The sequence below is a fragment of the Physella acuta genome, unplaced genomic scaffold (genome assembly GCF_028476545.2).
Source record: "Physella acuta isolate Inbredline_101_S28 unplaced genomic scaffold, ASM2847654v3 ptg000317l, whole genome shotgun sequence".
Taxonomy (NCBI): domain Eukaryota; kingdom Metazoa; phylum Mollusca; class Gastropoda; family Physidae; genus Physella; species Physella acuta.
This window is the reverse complement of record NW_026731836.1, coordinates 291,346-306,875: the sequence shown is the minus strand read 5'-3', so window position 1 is coordinate 306,875 and position 15,530 is coordinate 291,346. Positions and strand designations below refer to the sequence as shown.

Genomic DNA, 15,530 nt, shown 5'->3' with positions numbered 1-15,530 from the left:
TACATGAATATATTTAGTGCAATATGATTACGCCAACATATTTGATTATCAAAAAAGAGGACAAGTTTGGGACATTCTCAAATCTTTGATCTCCTTATTTGAAAAGGTCGAGCGCTTTTTAACCAGTGTTTCTGCCAGACTATTTCTCCGGGAGGGGGGCACTTAAAATTTTCGGGGGAGGGGGGCGGACTAAAATTTCAGAGAGGCCTGGAAGAAACTCTGTTTTTAAAAGTCACACTGCCTTTTTACTTTCTCGTATGCAGAGAATCGGGAAGCATTGTAATCGCGCAAAAAAAATCACATGACTTCTTGACAGTTTTCACCGTATTACAACATCATATCAGTGGCGTAGGCAGGGGGGGTTAGGGGGGGTCATATATATATATAAGGGTGACCGAAAAATGCGGGGGGGGAGGGCGTTGTAATAAGTTTTGCCTAGGGCCCTAGATAACTTGGCACCGGCACTGGTTTGACCTACAGGTCATTATTGTACTAGCGTATGGAGAGGTATGAACACCAGCAGCTGCTTTCGTTCGCCTAAAGAACTGGAGATCTATAAAAAAAATCTTAAGTTCCCTTTCGATCCTGACGGTCCATGGGGCAAGTGAAGTAGTGTTATCCTATTTCTTTGACCTCGGCATATGAAGAGATAGTGTGGTCAGCACTATGCCCCACTGCCTTTACTTTCCCTAACGGTCTACTGACTTGAACAAGGATTCCAAATTGAGACTTTTGGAGACATCAACTTGCACATCACCTGGCACATCAACCACCACATCAACCGCCACATCAACCGGCACATCAACTTGCACATCAACTAACACATCAACCGCCACATCAACCGCCACATCAACCGGCACATCAACTGATACATCAACTTGCACATCAACCGGCACATCAACCGGCACATCAATCGCCACATCAACCGCCACATCAACCGCCACATCAACCGGCACATCAACTGATACATCAACTTGCACATCAACCGGCACATCAACCGGCACATCAATCGCCACATCAACCGCCACATCAACCGGCACATCAACTAACACATCAACCGCCACATCAACCGGCACATCAGCTGATACATCAACTTGCACATCAACCACCACATCAACTAACATATCAAACGGCACATCAACTCACACATCAACCGCCACATCAACTGGCACATCAAGCGGCACATCAAGTGACACATCAACCACCACATCAACCATCACATCAAGCGGCACCTTAACCATCACATCAACCGGCACCTTAACCGGCATATCAACCGCTATATCAACGTGCACATCGACCGCCACATCAACCGCCACATCAACTTGCACATCAACCGCCACATCAACCGCCACATCAACTTGCACATCAACCGCCACATCAACTTGCACATCAACCGCCACATCAACTTGCACATCAACTTGCACATCAACCGCCACATCAACCGCCACATCAACTTGCACATCAACCGCCACATCAACCGCCACATCAACTTGCACATCAACCGCCACATCAACTTGCACATCAACCGCCACATCAACCGCCACATCAACTTGCACATCAACCGCCACATCAACCGCCACATCAACCGCCACATCAACTTGCACATCAACCGCCACATCAACTTGCACATCAACCGCCACATCAACCGCCACATCAACTTGCACATCAACCGCCACATCAACCGCCACATCAACTTGCACATCAACTTGCACATCAACCGCCATATCAACCGCCACATCAACTTGCACATCAACTTGCACATCAACCGCCACATCAACCGCCACATCAACTTGCACATCAACCGGCACATCAACCGGTACATAAACCGCCACATCAACCGCCACATCAACTTGCACATCAACCGGCACATCAACCAATACAGCTGCACAAACAGAGGCCGGATCAGCAGACTCGCTCTTGTTATATGTAGCAAGGTCAGTGCCAAACGGCCCAAAAGTTATCCTAGAGGCCTTTACATCCTTCACGGCATCCATCAGAGGGATGTCTGTCATGGAATTCTCCTTCAGCCATTGGTCTCACATAAAAAACAACTCCTGCTCCATAATCCAAGTGTGCGACAGGTATGATTAGACGAAGATCATTCATCATTCCCTGTCGTTCCTTGTTTTAAATGTGTAATAAAGTAGTCCTAGATTTATTTATTTTAATTCATAAGAAACGTTTTAATAACAAGCTTTTATGTAATAATGCACTCTTGAAAATCTACGCTTGCAGATGTAAATATAAAAAATGGAACTACAACACGAAAGGCATGTATCCTAACACGGTGTCACTATGTTATGGGCCGAAAAATTACTTAACAAATCCAAGTAAGCCAAGAAAGTTTACTTTTCTACCCTGGCGATGAAGCAAATGATATAGAGTTCACCCATGTCTGTAAGTTCGGCATATGAAGGGATATTGTGGTCAACACTAGGCCCAGCCAACTCTACTTTCCCTAACGTGAGTCACGTACAATTAAAGCACAAATCCCATAAAGCATCTACTACACCAGGGGTCTCCAAACTACGGCCCGTGAAGTCTCCTCATGCGGCCCGCGGAGATCTTTTTGTCGAAGGAAAAATCGTTTGTCGGTGATTGCCGATGGAACTTTTCGCAGAAAAATCAAAGACATGCCTGGAAAAAACTAACCCCCGAACTGAAATTTCATAGTTAATGCGGCCCTTGGACTGAAAAGTTTGGAGACCCCTGTACTACATCATCGGGAATGCTGACTACATTTAAGAAACATTGAATCGATTGTGTATCAGAGTAGCTTTTTCTTCTTCTTTCAGCTGAGGAATTCAACTCTCAAGTTCCTTTTTCATTCAAGATTCACATTAATTTATCTTTCGAATTTTCAATAATTCACGTTCAGATTCGTCAAACACTCTAAAGAGTTTCTCAAACATGTCAATGTTTCCAAGATTTATTTGTCTTCGTTAAATGCGAAAATATTGATTTCCTTTCCATGGAGTTTAATATTAAATCTCTTTTGCTATTTTTAATTATTTGCTAATTCTTCTTTTTTGTGGTTTAAAGTAAAAGCATACCAAAAGGTAATTCTTCTCTAGTGCGTCCAGGAATAGCGTGATTTCATCTTGTGATTCAAACCCGCTTACTGCCGTGTGTAAGTTTTCTTTGTTTCAGTAATCCATGCATGATAACAATGTTTAAAATAAGTTCTATTGTTACAAATTTCTTAGCTTCTCATTACAGCTAACATAAAGAAGGTGGACATTAAAACCACCATCTGAGTTATGTTGACTCAATCCAGTATTTTATTTATTTTATTTTTTTTCTCTTTCAAAAATCCTTTATAGATTGAATTTATGTTTTTAAGTTACACATTTAATGAGTTGACACTTTCTTTTCATCTTGTTTTTCTTCGTTCATAATTTTAGTGTTGGAAGGGATCCCCTCCAACACAATTAATTATTATGTGTCAACTAGTTAGCGCCTTTGACTCAGATTTCAGCCTGCTTTTCATTTTGGATTTTTGATGAACTCTACCGACTCGATCACGCCGTCCCCTGAAATTTAAATCAAGAATATGTATCTTTTCATGAGACCTAACGATGTACTGTCGCATCAGAAGATTGGGCCACATACATTACGGCGTCAACGCCCCTCGCTTCTTAAGTAGAGTTCATCTGTTTCGGTGATCTCGGCATATGAAGGGATATGACAAGCTGTCTTTATTTTCCCTAAAGCGAGTCAGGTATCCCCATGGATTCCCATAATCACGACTGTCACTTAGTTACTATATCTATTTTTGTTAACTCTAGAAATCCAATCCTACCTAGTAGTCCGACGACAGAAAGAAATATGAAGATCATCAAATACATTCTATCAGTCGCCTGGTGGCTGTAGTCAATCGCGTTGTTGGCGACGGCGATCAGATCTTTCAACTCCTTCATAGCTTGACTCAGATCTTTTAACTCCTTCACAGCCAGCCTCAGATCTTTCAACTCCTTCACAGCCAGACTCAGATCTTTCAACTCCTTCACAGCCAGACTCAGATCTTTTAACTCCTTCACAGCCAGACTCAGATCTTTTAACTCCTTCACAGCCAGACTCAGATCTTTTAACTCCTTCACAGCCAGCCTCAGATCTTTTAGCTCTTTCAACATAGCTTGACTCAGATCTTTTAACTCATCGACTGTCATATACAGAGTGTCGTTTTCTGGTGAAAAAAAAATTACAATCATTATCACAAGCTGATGTTTTTGTCCATTATATAGTCCGCTGATGATACTATGTACATGTGCACAGAGTTTCTTCCAGGCATATCTTCGAGGCGGAGCCCTCCCCCCCCCCCCCCCCCTCGAAGAAAGTCTACCGCCCCCACCCCCCCCCCCCAACGAAATGAAACATATATAGAAAATATATACTTTTAACAGTGTCCGCACCCCCCCCCCCCCCGAAAAGAGTCTACCCCCCCCCCCCCCGAAAATTTCAAGTGCCTCCCCCCCCCCCCCCCCGGAGAAAAAAGTCTGGAAGAAACACTGTCAGAGCACTTCTGTAACCTAGCTCTATTTACAATCTGTAAATAGCATATTCACACAGGTATTTCACGCTTCATGCATTTCACGAATGAACTATTTCCCCACTGCGTGCTTGACTTCCTATCTCCAGAATTGAACTTTAAACTTTGACTTCCTATACGGCTATCTCCAGTGTTTTATTTCATACTATGCCTGTATGTTTGCCTTCTGCGAATTGTGACAATTCTGCTAGCAAGACAAATAAGAATATCACCATAATCCAAGTCCTTTGGGATAGATTCGAACCGAAGGTTATCGATCCAGCAGTAATTGGCAGTCGAACATTTTACAATTCGACCACGCCGCCCCATGTTGTTAGCAACTATTTAAAATTATAACACATATCGTTCGCATTTGTATTAATTAAACCCGTAGTTTTCAATGCAAAACGATTGTTTTTTTTTATTCTAGACAGAACTACAACCCTATCAATCCGACAAAATGCTAATCGCAGTAATGGGTTAATTAGTATGAATTGTTTCTCTATTTCCATTCCTTGGTAACGTTTTCAAATAACTAATAATATGTCATTATAAAAAATAATTCAAATAAAAAATAAAACTAGCCATATAAAAGAATTAAATTTTATTGAAATACTTTAAAGAACATCTATAAATTGAAATTTATTTTGCATAAAACACAGCCGAAATAAATAATATTATTGACACGTTTTTACAAGGTAATGATCGAGATCGAAAATTTTAAACTAAGAATAATTTTTCAGGCTATAAATAGCTTCATATTTCAAACATACATATACACATATTTTACTGCTTGTAATATTATTTCAAAGAAACGTTTTAATAATCATGTTTTTACTATTACTCCGGACTCTAAAAAGAAAACGTTTGCAATTATCGTAGATGTTGGTATTTGTTATAGTGACAATCTGTACTACCGCAGTAAAACACATTTGAACAGCTCCTATGATATTCAGACGTCTTTCAACGAATTTTTTTGCATTCGATACCTGAAAACAATAGTTTGTGTAATATATAGATAACAGATCATATAAGTATTTCAAATATATCTAAATACAAAATAAATAAATATTAATGTAGTCGTCTAAAAATTCTTATCTTCTGTAGTTATATTTAATGACACATTTTTTTTTTTCAAATTTACCTGTTTGCTGATTCGTGTATTGTATTTAATTTCGTTGACGAAGTGCTCGCAGTTGTAGGTTACAAGATTGTATCTGCTGCTACCAATTCTGGCTTCCGCTCTTCGAATAATTTCATTATCGTCATAGGGCGAATCTTCTCTATGAAAATAAGGTTCACTTTTGATTTTAAGTTTACAAAATATATCAACGATTTATAATTTAAACTCGTCATTTTATTTCATCTTCATTATCATTTCCCGTTCGTGCTCAAGATACATGGGTTAGATGAAGTAGAGTTCATCTGCTTCAGAGACCTCGGCATATGAAAGGATAACGTGGTCACCACTATGCCCAGCCACCTTTGTTTACCTAACGTAAGTTAGGTACATATGAGAGCTGGGTGGACTCAGGGATGTTCCCCTAATTTGAACCTGGATTCGAACTCGGGTTAGCAGACCAGCTCTCTACCGCTTACCCACGCCTTCCCTCATTTGATTTACAGCTCTTTAATAACATAAACAATAGTTGATGATATTTATCAACTATTGCCCTCGCTAAAAGTAATACCCAATACCCCACGTTTGCTAAATAAAAAGAGTTCCCCATCACTGCATGATAACACCCATTTAATACAATGCAATACAAATGTATACTATGAGATATGCTAAATCATACTTACTCCCAATTAGCTAGTTCAGCTTTGCTGTTGCCCGCAACAACGAAGAAATCGTCGGATCTTACAACTGCGAAATCCTTTAGTATACCAAAGAATGGAAATAAGATCTTGATGATATTTAATATAATATGCACGACGCTTAAAGTGTTTGAGGTCAAATGGATCACTCTTCCGTTTCCTGTTCAGAAAAGAAGTAATACATGACTTTTGGGATCTTATTATCTTTCATTAGAAAAAGCCACTAGGTAGTGTGTTATTCAGTTAACTTGTCAGTCGTCGTTATAGACATTTTGTCCTTGTCATATATATATATATATATATATATATATATATATATATATATATATATATATATATATATATATATATATATGTAAATATATATATATATATATATATATATATATATATATATATATATATATATATATATATATATATATATATATATATATGTATATTTATATACATATGTATATTTATATACATATATATACATATATATATATATATATATATATATATATATATATATATATATATATATATATATATATATATATATATATATATATATATAGGCCTAAATTAAAAATCCTTCACCGCCTTGATCACGGTCAGAGTCAGAAACCAAACATAAAACCATATTTAAGTGTAAGAAACGCAAACCAACCAGCCTTAGAAGGCCATAACAGACAACGAATGCGCAATGACCTACATTGGGTTTAAATTCCCCTCTAGATCTCTAAGCTAATTCTTTAGTTAATAGTAAAATTACTGCGACCTGTGGTCATGGGATGTGAGTTCAATTTAGGGTAGTTCTTCTTGTTGCTTTGTTATTTTTTTCATTTTTTATTTCTCAAATACATAAGCTAATTATTATTAAATGTTTACTAGCCTAGTAAATTTTAAAATTTAGGTCAAGTCAACAGTTGGGCTCTTCAAGGAAAAATCATGAGTTCTTTATTAAATCATTTAAAGAATTAAGACTAATATTATTAGTAATCATTGGAAATTTAAGAAGACTCTGTTACAGAACAATTAGATCCAGATTCTATACGGGGCAGTTACTTTCATACATCCATATCCTTAAGCCTAAGTCGATAGCAGCCTAACTGTCCCAAGATTAAAACCCCACGAGCAGTGTAGAAACCAGGTCACGCGTAGCGTTGTTTTGTCAACACACGCATGCGTAATGGATAGAAAAGTTTCTTCTTACTGGGAATGCGTTATTTCTACCGCGTACGCCTAATGCGTCAAATGTCGTCACAGAGCTTCACATTGTCAAGTATGAGAAAAGAAAAATGCTATCGCTACGACAGCCGTTAAAAAATAAGTTAATTACTTACCCACGAATACAGCGAAATGTGAATACTTGAGAGCACGTTGAAATTTAACGATATCCCCTTGTTTAATTTTAGAAAGCAATTCTTCGTTTTCCAGTCTATACGACATTTTCATAAAATATAAACAGATTGAGAATTTTATGAATATAATTAATTCCATTGTATAACTAAATTTTCAGTCAAACTAATATTCCTGGGTTTGCGGTAAAATTTAAGTAGATTACATTACTCTGCTTTTAGCGTTTCTAGAATTATGTAGTAGGTTGTTGTTATTTTTATTTTTAAAAATGCAGCAAGAATAGTGTTTTGTTAAGAACTAGCGTTAGGGTTTGCGGCAAGGTCGGGGGTGGGGTTGGTGTGTGGGTTGGGGTTGTTTTGATTGGGATTACATTAGGTGAGTGTTAGTGTTTGTTAGTGTTATGTCATTGGCATGTCAGTGTCTATCTTAGTATTTGTTAGTGTCAGGGTTGGGATTAGGTTTAGTGTTATGGTTAGTGTTAGGGATGTGGATTCAGTAGTGTGACATTCCTTTATGGTTCAATGGATTCAACATATCAGGGGTCACGTTACTTCGGTGATCGGTTGACAGTACTCACTAGCGTCGATTTGTTCGCTTCGCTTGCGTCGATTTGTTCGCTTCGCTCGCAGCGCTTTGTTCGCTTCACTGGCGGCGCTTTGTTCGCTTCGCTTGCGTCGCTTTGTTCGCCTCGCTTCGCTGGCGTCGCTTTGTTCGCTTAGCATAAGCCGTTTTGTTCGCATCGCTATATTGCCATCCTTATCGTTGTGTTAACATTTTTGTGTTCGCCATTTCGCCGCGGTATTCTTTGCTTTGACGTTCTCGCCGCCATGTTTGCGGTCTCGTCGCCTCGCAGTATTTGCCTTGCACAGTCGTTCCCCTTTTCATCGCTGTTGTCTCGTCACAGTGTTCCCATTCTCGTCACCGTATCTACATTCGTGACGTCGTGTTCGCGTTCTTTGGGTCGCTTTTTCGTCGCTGTTTGTGATTCACTATCTTCGCGTCCCCTTCTTGTCAGCGTATGTCACATCTCCTAGTTTCCTTTTTTTTTTAAAACAAAAAGTAAAATATTTAAATTTGTTTCTGTCGAATTTTTTTTTCTAGGTCGCTGATGTTTACAACTGTATTTTTAAAACCACAATACGATTATTGACGTAGCAAACGGCGTGTCCTAACGCTATAGAGCTAGATTGCTAACCCGAAAGCTGCGAGTTCGAATCCTGGTTCATGTCAGGAGAACGTCCCTGAGTTCACCCAGCTCTTTCATCAGTTTTTTGTTTTTAGTGTTATCAGCCGTTCAGTTATAATGCACGTCATTGCATACCAGTACAATATATTTGAGGGTAGCTCTCATAAATACGGGTTAAATGCAAACAACAACAGCTTCAATAATACAACAGACTTCATAATTTAGACTGGGCACTTTTTTCCACACCCAAACAAATCCTTGCAAGTGCATCAACTTTTATAACACTTCTGATTTTGATCACACATAATCTTGATGTGTATTCACACGATTATCAATACAAATGTAGATTCCTAAATTTTCAATTTACCGATGACGTCACTCTAAAGGTAGACAATAAATATAGTACTACACTTCAGGCGTGATTCATTCCTAATGGCGAAAATGAGGGGTGGGGTTTTTAAATAAACTAGTTACATAAATACTTAGGGTGGTATGCTGCTAAACTTAATCAAATATCTAATCACTGTTGTCACGCTGCGATGTGTGGAACCACACATTTTACGCTGAAAGATACAGTTAAACAATGACGGACAGTGTGGAAATAATGTTGAATAGATAAACACGTTTTAACTGTGATTTGGTAAAAGCTACATTCAACTTTATAAACAAATCATTGACATTTATTTCATTAACATTAAAATCAAGAAAAACAAGATTTGTCCTGGTAGTTTTAAAAAAAAGCGAACATTAATAACACCGATAATACTTGCAGGTGAATAAATAATGTAATCTACAGACCTGATGAAATAAAAAGTATTTACACAATAATACTAAGGTAAATGTAACATCATTTGAAGCTCAATCTGTGAAGCAATGTCACCTCTTACAAACAGTTTAAAAAATTCCATCATTATACTAAAACAGCACACTGATTTGAAAACCAAGGGCAATTGTCGAAATACAAAAAATTACTGCTACTAATGATCGTTTACGGGTTTAACTTCCCTTTGATTCCTGGATTTGTTTGTGCCCTTGCGCTACATCATTTCCACATCTTCCCTACCGTTTTTAGGCTTTTTATATTTTTGGTAGACGCAGAAAATTGACATTCCACCTATAACAATGATACCCGCACAGCTCGGTAAAATTCGATCTATCAAAGCAGGCATCTTATCTTCTTTGCTTTTAGTTCCTCCAGTTATTAGAATTAAAGTGTAAACTTCCGTTGGCCGCTCGTTCTGTGTTCTCTCAGTCACATCTTCTTGATAAAGAAACAAAATGTATTAATGTCTATAAATATAAATCAAAGTTTTTAGTATTATTTGTATTCAGCAACAAAGTTGAAGTAATTATATAAAAGTGTGTTTTAACGTGTAGGTATATAAATCATAATCATTGTATTAATAATGTCAACATAGGTTGGAATGTATGCAATCGTACAATTTAAAACTGTACATGAATACTAAATTTTAAAAAGATAAATGCATTAATAAAATTTACTTCTGAAAAATAAATACACCCTCAACCAATTCTTAAATATAAAAATATATGCTATCCGCATGCATCTACTTGGATCAGCAGCAACGCCCTACTCCATAAAACATTAAACTTCAGGTTTTGATAGACCTCAAGACTCACCTAGATGCACGTTGTCACATTCACCAATAGAAGTACGTGGGTCGCTGCTAGGGACATACAAGTAGCCATTTTCACAGCCAAGTTCTGCCTGATGTGTTATGTTACAATGTCGAATAATAACCATCGCCCTACGATACTGAATATTCTGGATAGAAAAACAGACCACACATGCAGTGTTAGTGTGATTTCTGTCCGTCATGAATGTTCCATTAGGACAGGGATGGCACGTACCATCGACCAACCGCTCACCACTGCTACACGTCATTAACGCTTCTCCCCAACAAGTCATCAGCAGCATTGATAAAACTTGTAACAACATCTTTGATCTTGAAAATAAAATGTAAAAAAAAAATTGTTTTAGGTTTATTGTAGAACTCAGAGGTACAAATAAATATCGCTGCTCCCCATACTACATATGGATTATGCACATACATTTACTTATATGGCTTTTTAAAAGTTAAATCTTAAGACATTTAAAAAGTCTTATACACAGTACTTAGCCGGGCTCTTAAATCACAGGAAAACTGGTAGTTGGGAAATACAGCGATTGGAAGAGCGTTTAATAGGGCAGTGTTAATTTTTTTATATGACAGCGATACATAAATACTTATTTTACACAACACGAGACAGCGATGTTGTGAAAGTTGATAATCTAAACAAATAATGGCTAACTAATTTGGTACGAAACACCAGCTTGCCTGCGGACTAAATTATTTGTTATTCCAACCTCCTAGTCATATGACGAGCGACCCGAGGTGGGGAATTAACAAGGGGGCAGTACATTAAAAAGTATTTAATTTATTTAATCGAAAGGTCATAAATGAACTTATAACATCAAACTGAGTATATAGGTCTTGGGTGAGATGAGTGGTGGGAGCAAAGAATAAAGTGGGGGGTGGGGGGGGGGGGGGGGGCTGAGGGGACTGAAGTAGTAAAGGGCACCTGCTTTTTATATATGTTGGTGTTGGGTTAGAGGGGTGGTGGTGTTAGGTGAGAGGGGTGGTGGTGATAGGTAAGAGGGGTGGTGGTATTGGGTTAGAGGGGTGGTGGTGTTATGGGAGAGGGGTGGTGGTATTGGGTTAGAGGGGTGGTGGTGTTATGGGAGAGGGGTGGTGGTATTGGGTGATATGGTTGGTGGTATTGGGTGAGATGGGTGTTGGTATTGGGTGAGAGGGGTGGTGGTATTGGGTGAGATGGGTGGTGGTAGTGAAAGGTCGATCCAGTTTGTTAAGTTCCACTGAGAATAACGCAATGAACTTAAATGCCTCCCACAGCCATTGATACACACACACACACACACCCAGTAACACACACGAGACTGTAACACACCTAGTAACACACCGTTGCACACACTCAGAAACACAAACGGCATAGAGACATCGAGGAACACACACAAGGCACACGAAACACACACAAAAACTCACACTAAGAAACACACGAGACCTAGCCATTAACGCATACGGCATACACACGAGACACACACTACGTACACACTGACCAAATGACACACACCCCACAAACACACTGACCAAATGACACACATCACATACACACTTACCAAATGACACACACCACATACACACTGATTTAATGACACACACCACATACACACTGACCAAATGACACACCACGTACACACTTACCAAATGACACACACCAGACACATACACACTTAACAAATGACACACACCACATACACAATAACCAAATGACACACACGAGACACATACACACTGACCAAATGACACACACGAGACACATACACACTGACCAAATGACACACACGAGACACATACACACCAGGTTTAACACACGGGAGACATTGATATACACACACTTTCACATTTTCGAAACACACAACCACACACAGAGGCCGTCACACAATCTGGTGCCTCCGGAGACAGCCACATTGTAGCCCTTCAACGACCTGATACATGTTAGTGACCCTGAAGTACTCTAAAGTGAAGTTTACAAACACATGAAATTGTACAACCTTTTTATAGAACATTCACAACTTGAAGTTTACAATGGGATCAGTTTATAATCAGAGAAGATAAATGAATCCGTAAAACGTAAATTCTCTACTTTATTTGCATTAGTTTTCCTCAGAAATGTAAAGTTATTTAAAGATAAGTATGACTAATGAAAAAGTATTGATCTTACACAGCCAACGTGTCTATAAGAACATCCTAACAAGTTTTGAAATATTGAAGCTTTCTATTTTTTTTCTCGCTGATAGTCCCAACAAAATCACATCGTTACAATATGGTTCAAGTTAACATTCTGAGAAGAGAAATTGCATTAAGGTTAGGTTAGGTTTATAGTTTGGTAGTTGGAACAACATATTGTACTAATCAAATACAACTTTCTAAACCAGTATTGGATCTAGGTACAGGTAAAAAAAACAAAAACCATTTAATCTACTTACAATTGATTCTTTAAAGCCGCCTGATGCAGGGGAATATCAATATTATTTTTTTTAAAAACCAATGATCATACCACACAGTGAAAACAGCTGGATCTCTGAACTGGCGACAGCTACTCTTGCATTGAAGCAGCCTGCGCTCTCGTTCGACCCCGTCGCAAGCTGTGTATCCCCGCATTGCTTCGCGCTTTAATTGCGATCTAATTGTTTAAAATAGCTTTCATTTTAACTAACTGGAATGAATAGCATAATTCATTGGCATAAAGAGTGCGATTAGTAAGTAATGATAACGTTAGTGTGTGTGTTGCGGGTGGGTGGGCTTAATACAAAGAAAGCACAACTGAGTTGTGAAATCCTACAAACCAAGTCTCTAAAAGATTTCGTAAGGTGAGAAAAAGTCTCGCCTCATAATGTATGTCCCATTATATTGTATTTACTTAGCCCAGGGGTCTCCAAACTTTTCAGCCCGAGGGCCGCATTAACTATCAAATATCAGTTCGGGGGCCAGAGTTTCTTCAAGGCATCTCTTTGAGGTGTTGGTGCCCTTCCCCCCCCCCCCCCCAAACGAAATATAATTTATATAGAAATATATACACATTTCAAGTGTCCCCCTTCTCTGAAAAAAAAGGTCTGAAAGAAACACTGTTGTGGTACAACAGCACTCGATGTCCAAGTTTGCTCTCAAATTATTCTTCACGTATTTCATTCTTGACATTTTTTGTTTATACAGGTATGTTGTTCCATAATTTGAAAGGTACTTTGATGAAAAAAATTAAAGATCAGGAAAGTCTTCCTTGTGCAAAAACTTATAAAAACCCACCAGCCCTTCATTGAACTTGTCTCTAAGGAGGTCATTTGCTTGCAATTCAATGATCTCCAGCTGCTGTTCATCTTTGCAACTGGCCACATTTGCATCATATTGATTTTGAAATAGTCTTACTTCTTCTGCATTTGAATCCAAGTCCGAAAACCGCTACTGAAAATGCAGCTGGAGGTCTTCGATGATCTCGCATACAAATGACGTGGGGAAATCAGTGGTTGGTTCAGCCGTAAAGACCTCGCACTGCTGAAAGTGTGTCAAGTTGTTGTACTTGTTCCAAAAACAAGACAAGTCTGGATCTGAAGGCCTTTAGGTGGGTGTATAGATCAGAAACTAGATTCCCCTCTCTTGTAGTTTTAGATTCAAAGAATTTAAATGACTATTTATGTCTGCAGCAGAGACCAATTTCTATACCCACTCTTCACCAGACATTAATGGCTGTAGCTTGACTTTACTTTCCAGGAAGTCACCTATTTCCTTTCTTAACTTAAATACTCTGCTCAGAACTTTCTCGCAAATTAGCCAACTTACTGCTGTGAAATATGGCAAATCTTGCCATTCTGTGTTTGCCTCTTTCAACGTGTCTCTGAACTATCGATGGTTGGATATCCTCTACGGTAACAGTGTCATAATTCTATGTAGGAAATCCAGCTATTGTGTTATGTTCATGTCTTCATCCACACCTCTCATGAACACAAGAAGTTGAGAGGTGGAACAGCTGTCCAGCGACTCATACATTGCAATTGAAAAATATCGAAACTAGCATTTACGCTATTTCAGTCACGATGTTTTCACCAATGTCTGCAACACTGTGGGCAATTTTATTTGCACCCCAAAGCTACATTTTCAAATTGTTTTGAAATTTCTGTACAAAGTTCCTCAGCCACCTCTAAAAAACATTTATTCAGAGGACAAAAAGATCGCCGCGGGCCGGATGAGAGGGCCTCGCGGGCCGCATACGGCCCGCGGGCCGTAGTTTGGAGACCCCTGATAGCCAATTAATTTTAAAAAATTGGTTTTACGAAAATAGCTGTGGAATGTATACACTGCTTACATTGCTGAATTCGGTTGCGTCACATTGATATGGGAAGGGGGGGGGGGGGCACAAATTAAAAGCAGAGTTTTTTCAGGCATCTCTTCGGGGGGGGGGGGGGGGGCTCTGAAAGTCTACCGCTACCCCTCCCCCCCCCCCCCCGAGCGAAATGAAATTTATATAGAAAATATATATTTTAACAATGCCCCCCCCCCGAAAAAGGTCTACCGCATCCCCCCCCCCCCCGGATATTTCAAGGCCCCCCCCCCCCCCTGAGAAAAAAGTCTGGAAGAAACACTAATGTGCATAGTTAATTTTAGAAACTGGTGATAAAAGCTTTAGTAATAATAATAAAATTAGAAGAGTTGTGCCTTTATTGGAGGTTTGTTGAACTGAAACATAAACAAAGACTTACACATAGACAGACTCAGTGACGTCAACAAATTGGGTGACACCCGGTGCGGAAACTCAGGATGTCAGCCCCACCACCTTCAACAAGTTAGCATTTTCGTTTGTGCGTCACCCCTCTACCCCTAATATTTTGTTTTGTAACTAGCTAAAACATTGATTTGACGATATTTAGATTACGTAGTGGTCACCCTTAAATGGTGTCACCCGGTACAGACCGCACCCCCCCCCCCCTGTATTACGCTACTGCATAGTCAAGACATAGACAAGACATAGATACAGACATACCGTAAGTCGGTACCAGTGCAAGAGCGCCATTCTGAGACG

General features: G+C 39.0%; 1 protein-coding gene across 2 annotated transcripts in view; it reads right to left on the bottom strand.

The window, feature by feature from the left end:
• LOC131940456 (uncharacterized) overlaps window positions 1-15,530 on the bottom strand; it is a 45,705-nt gene that overhangs the window by 12,266 nt on the left and 17,909 nt on the right. The window lies entirely within an intron of this gene.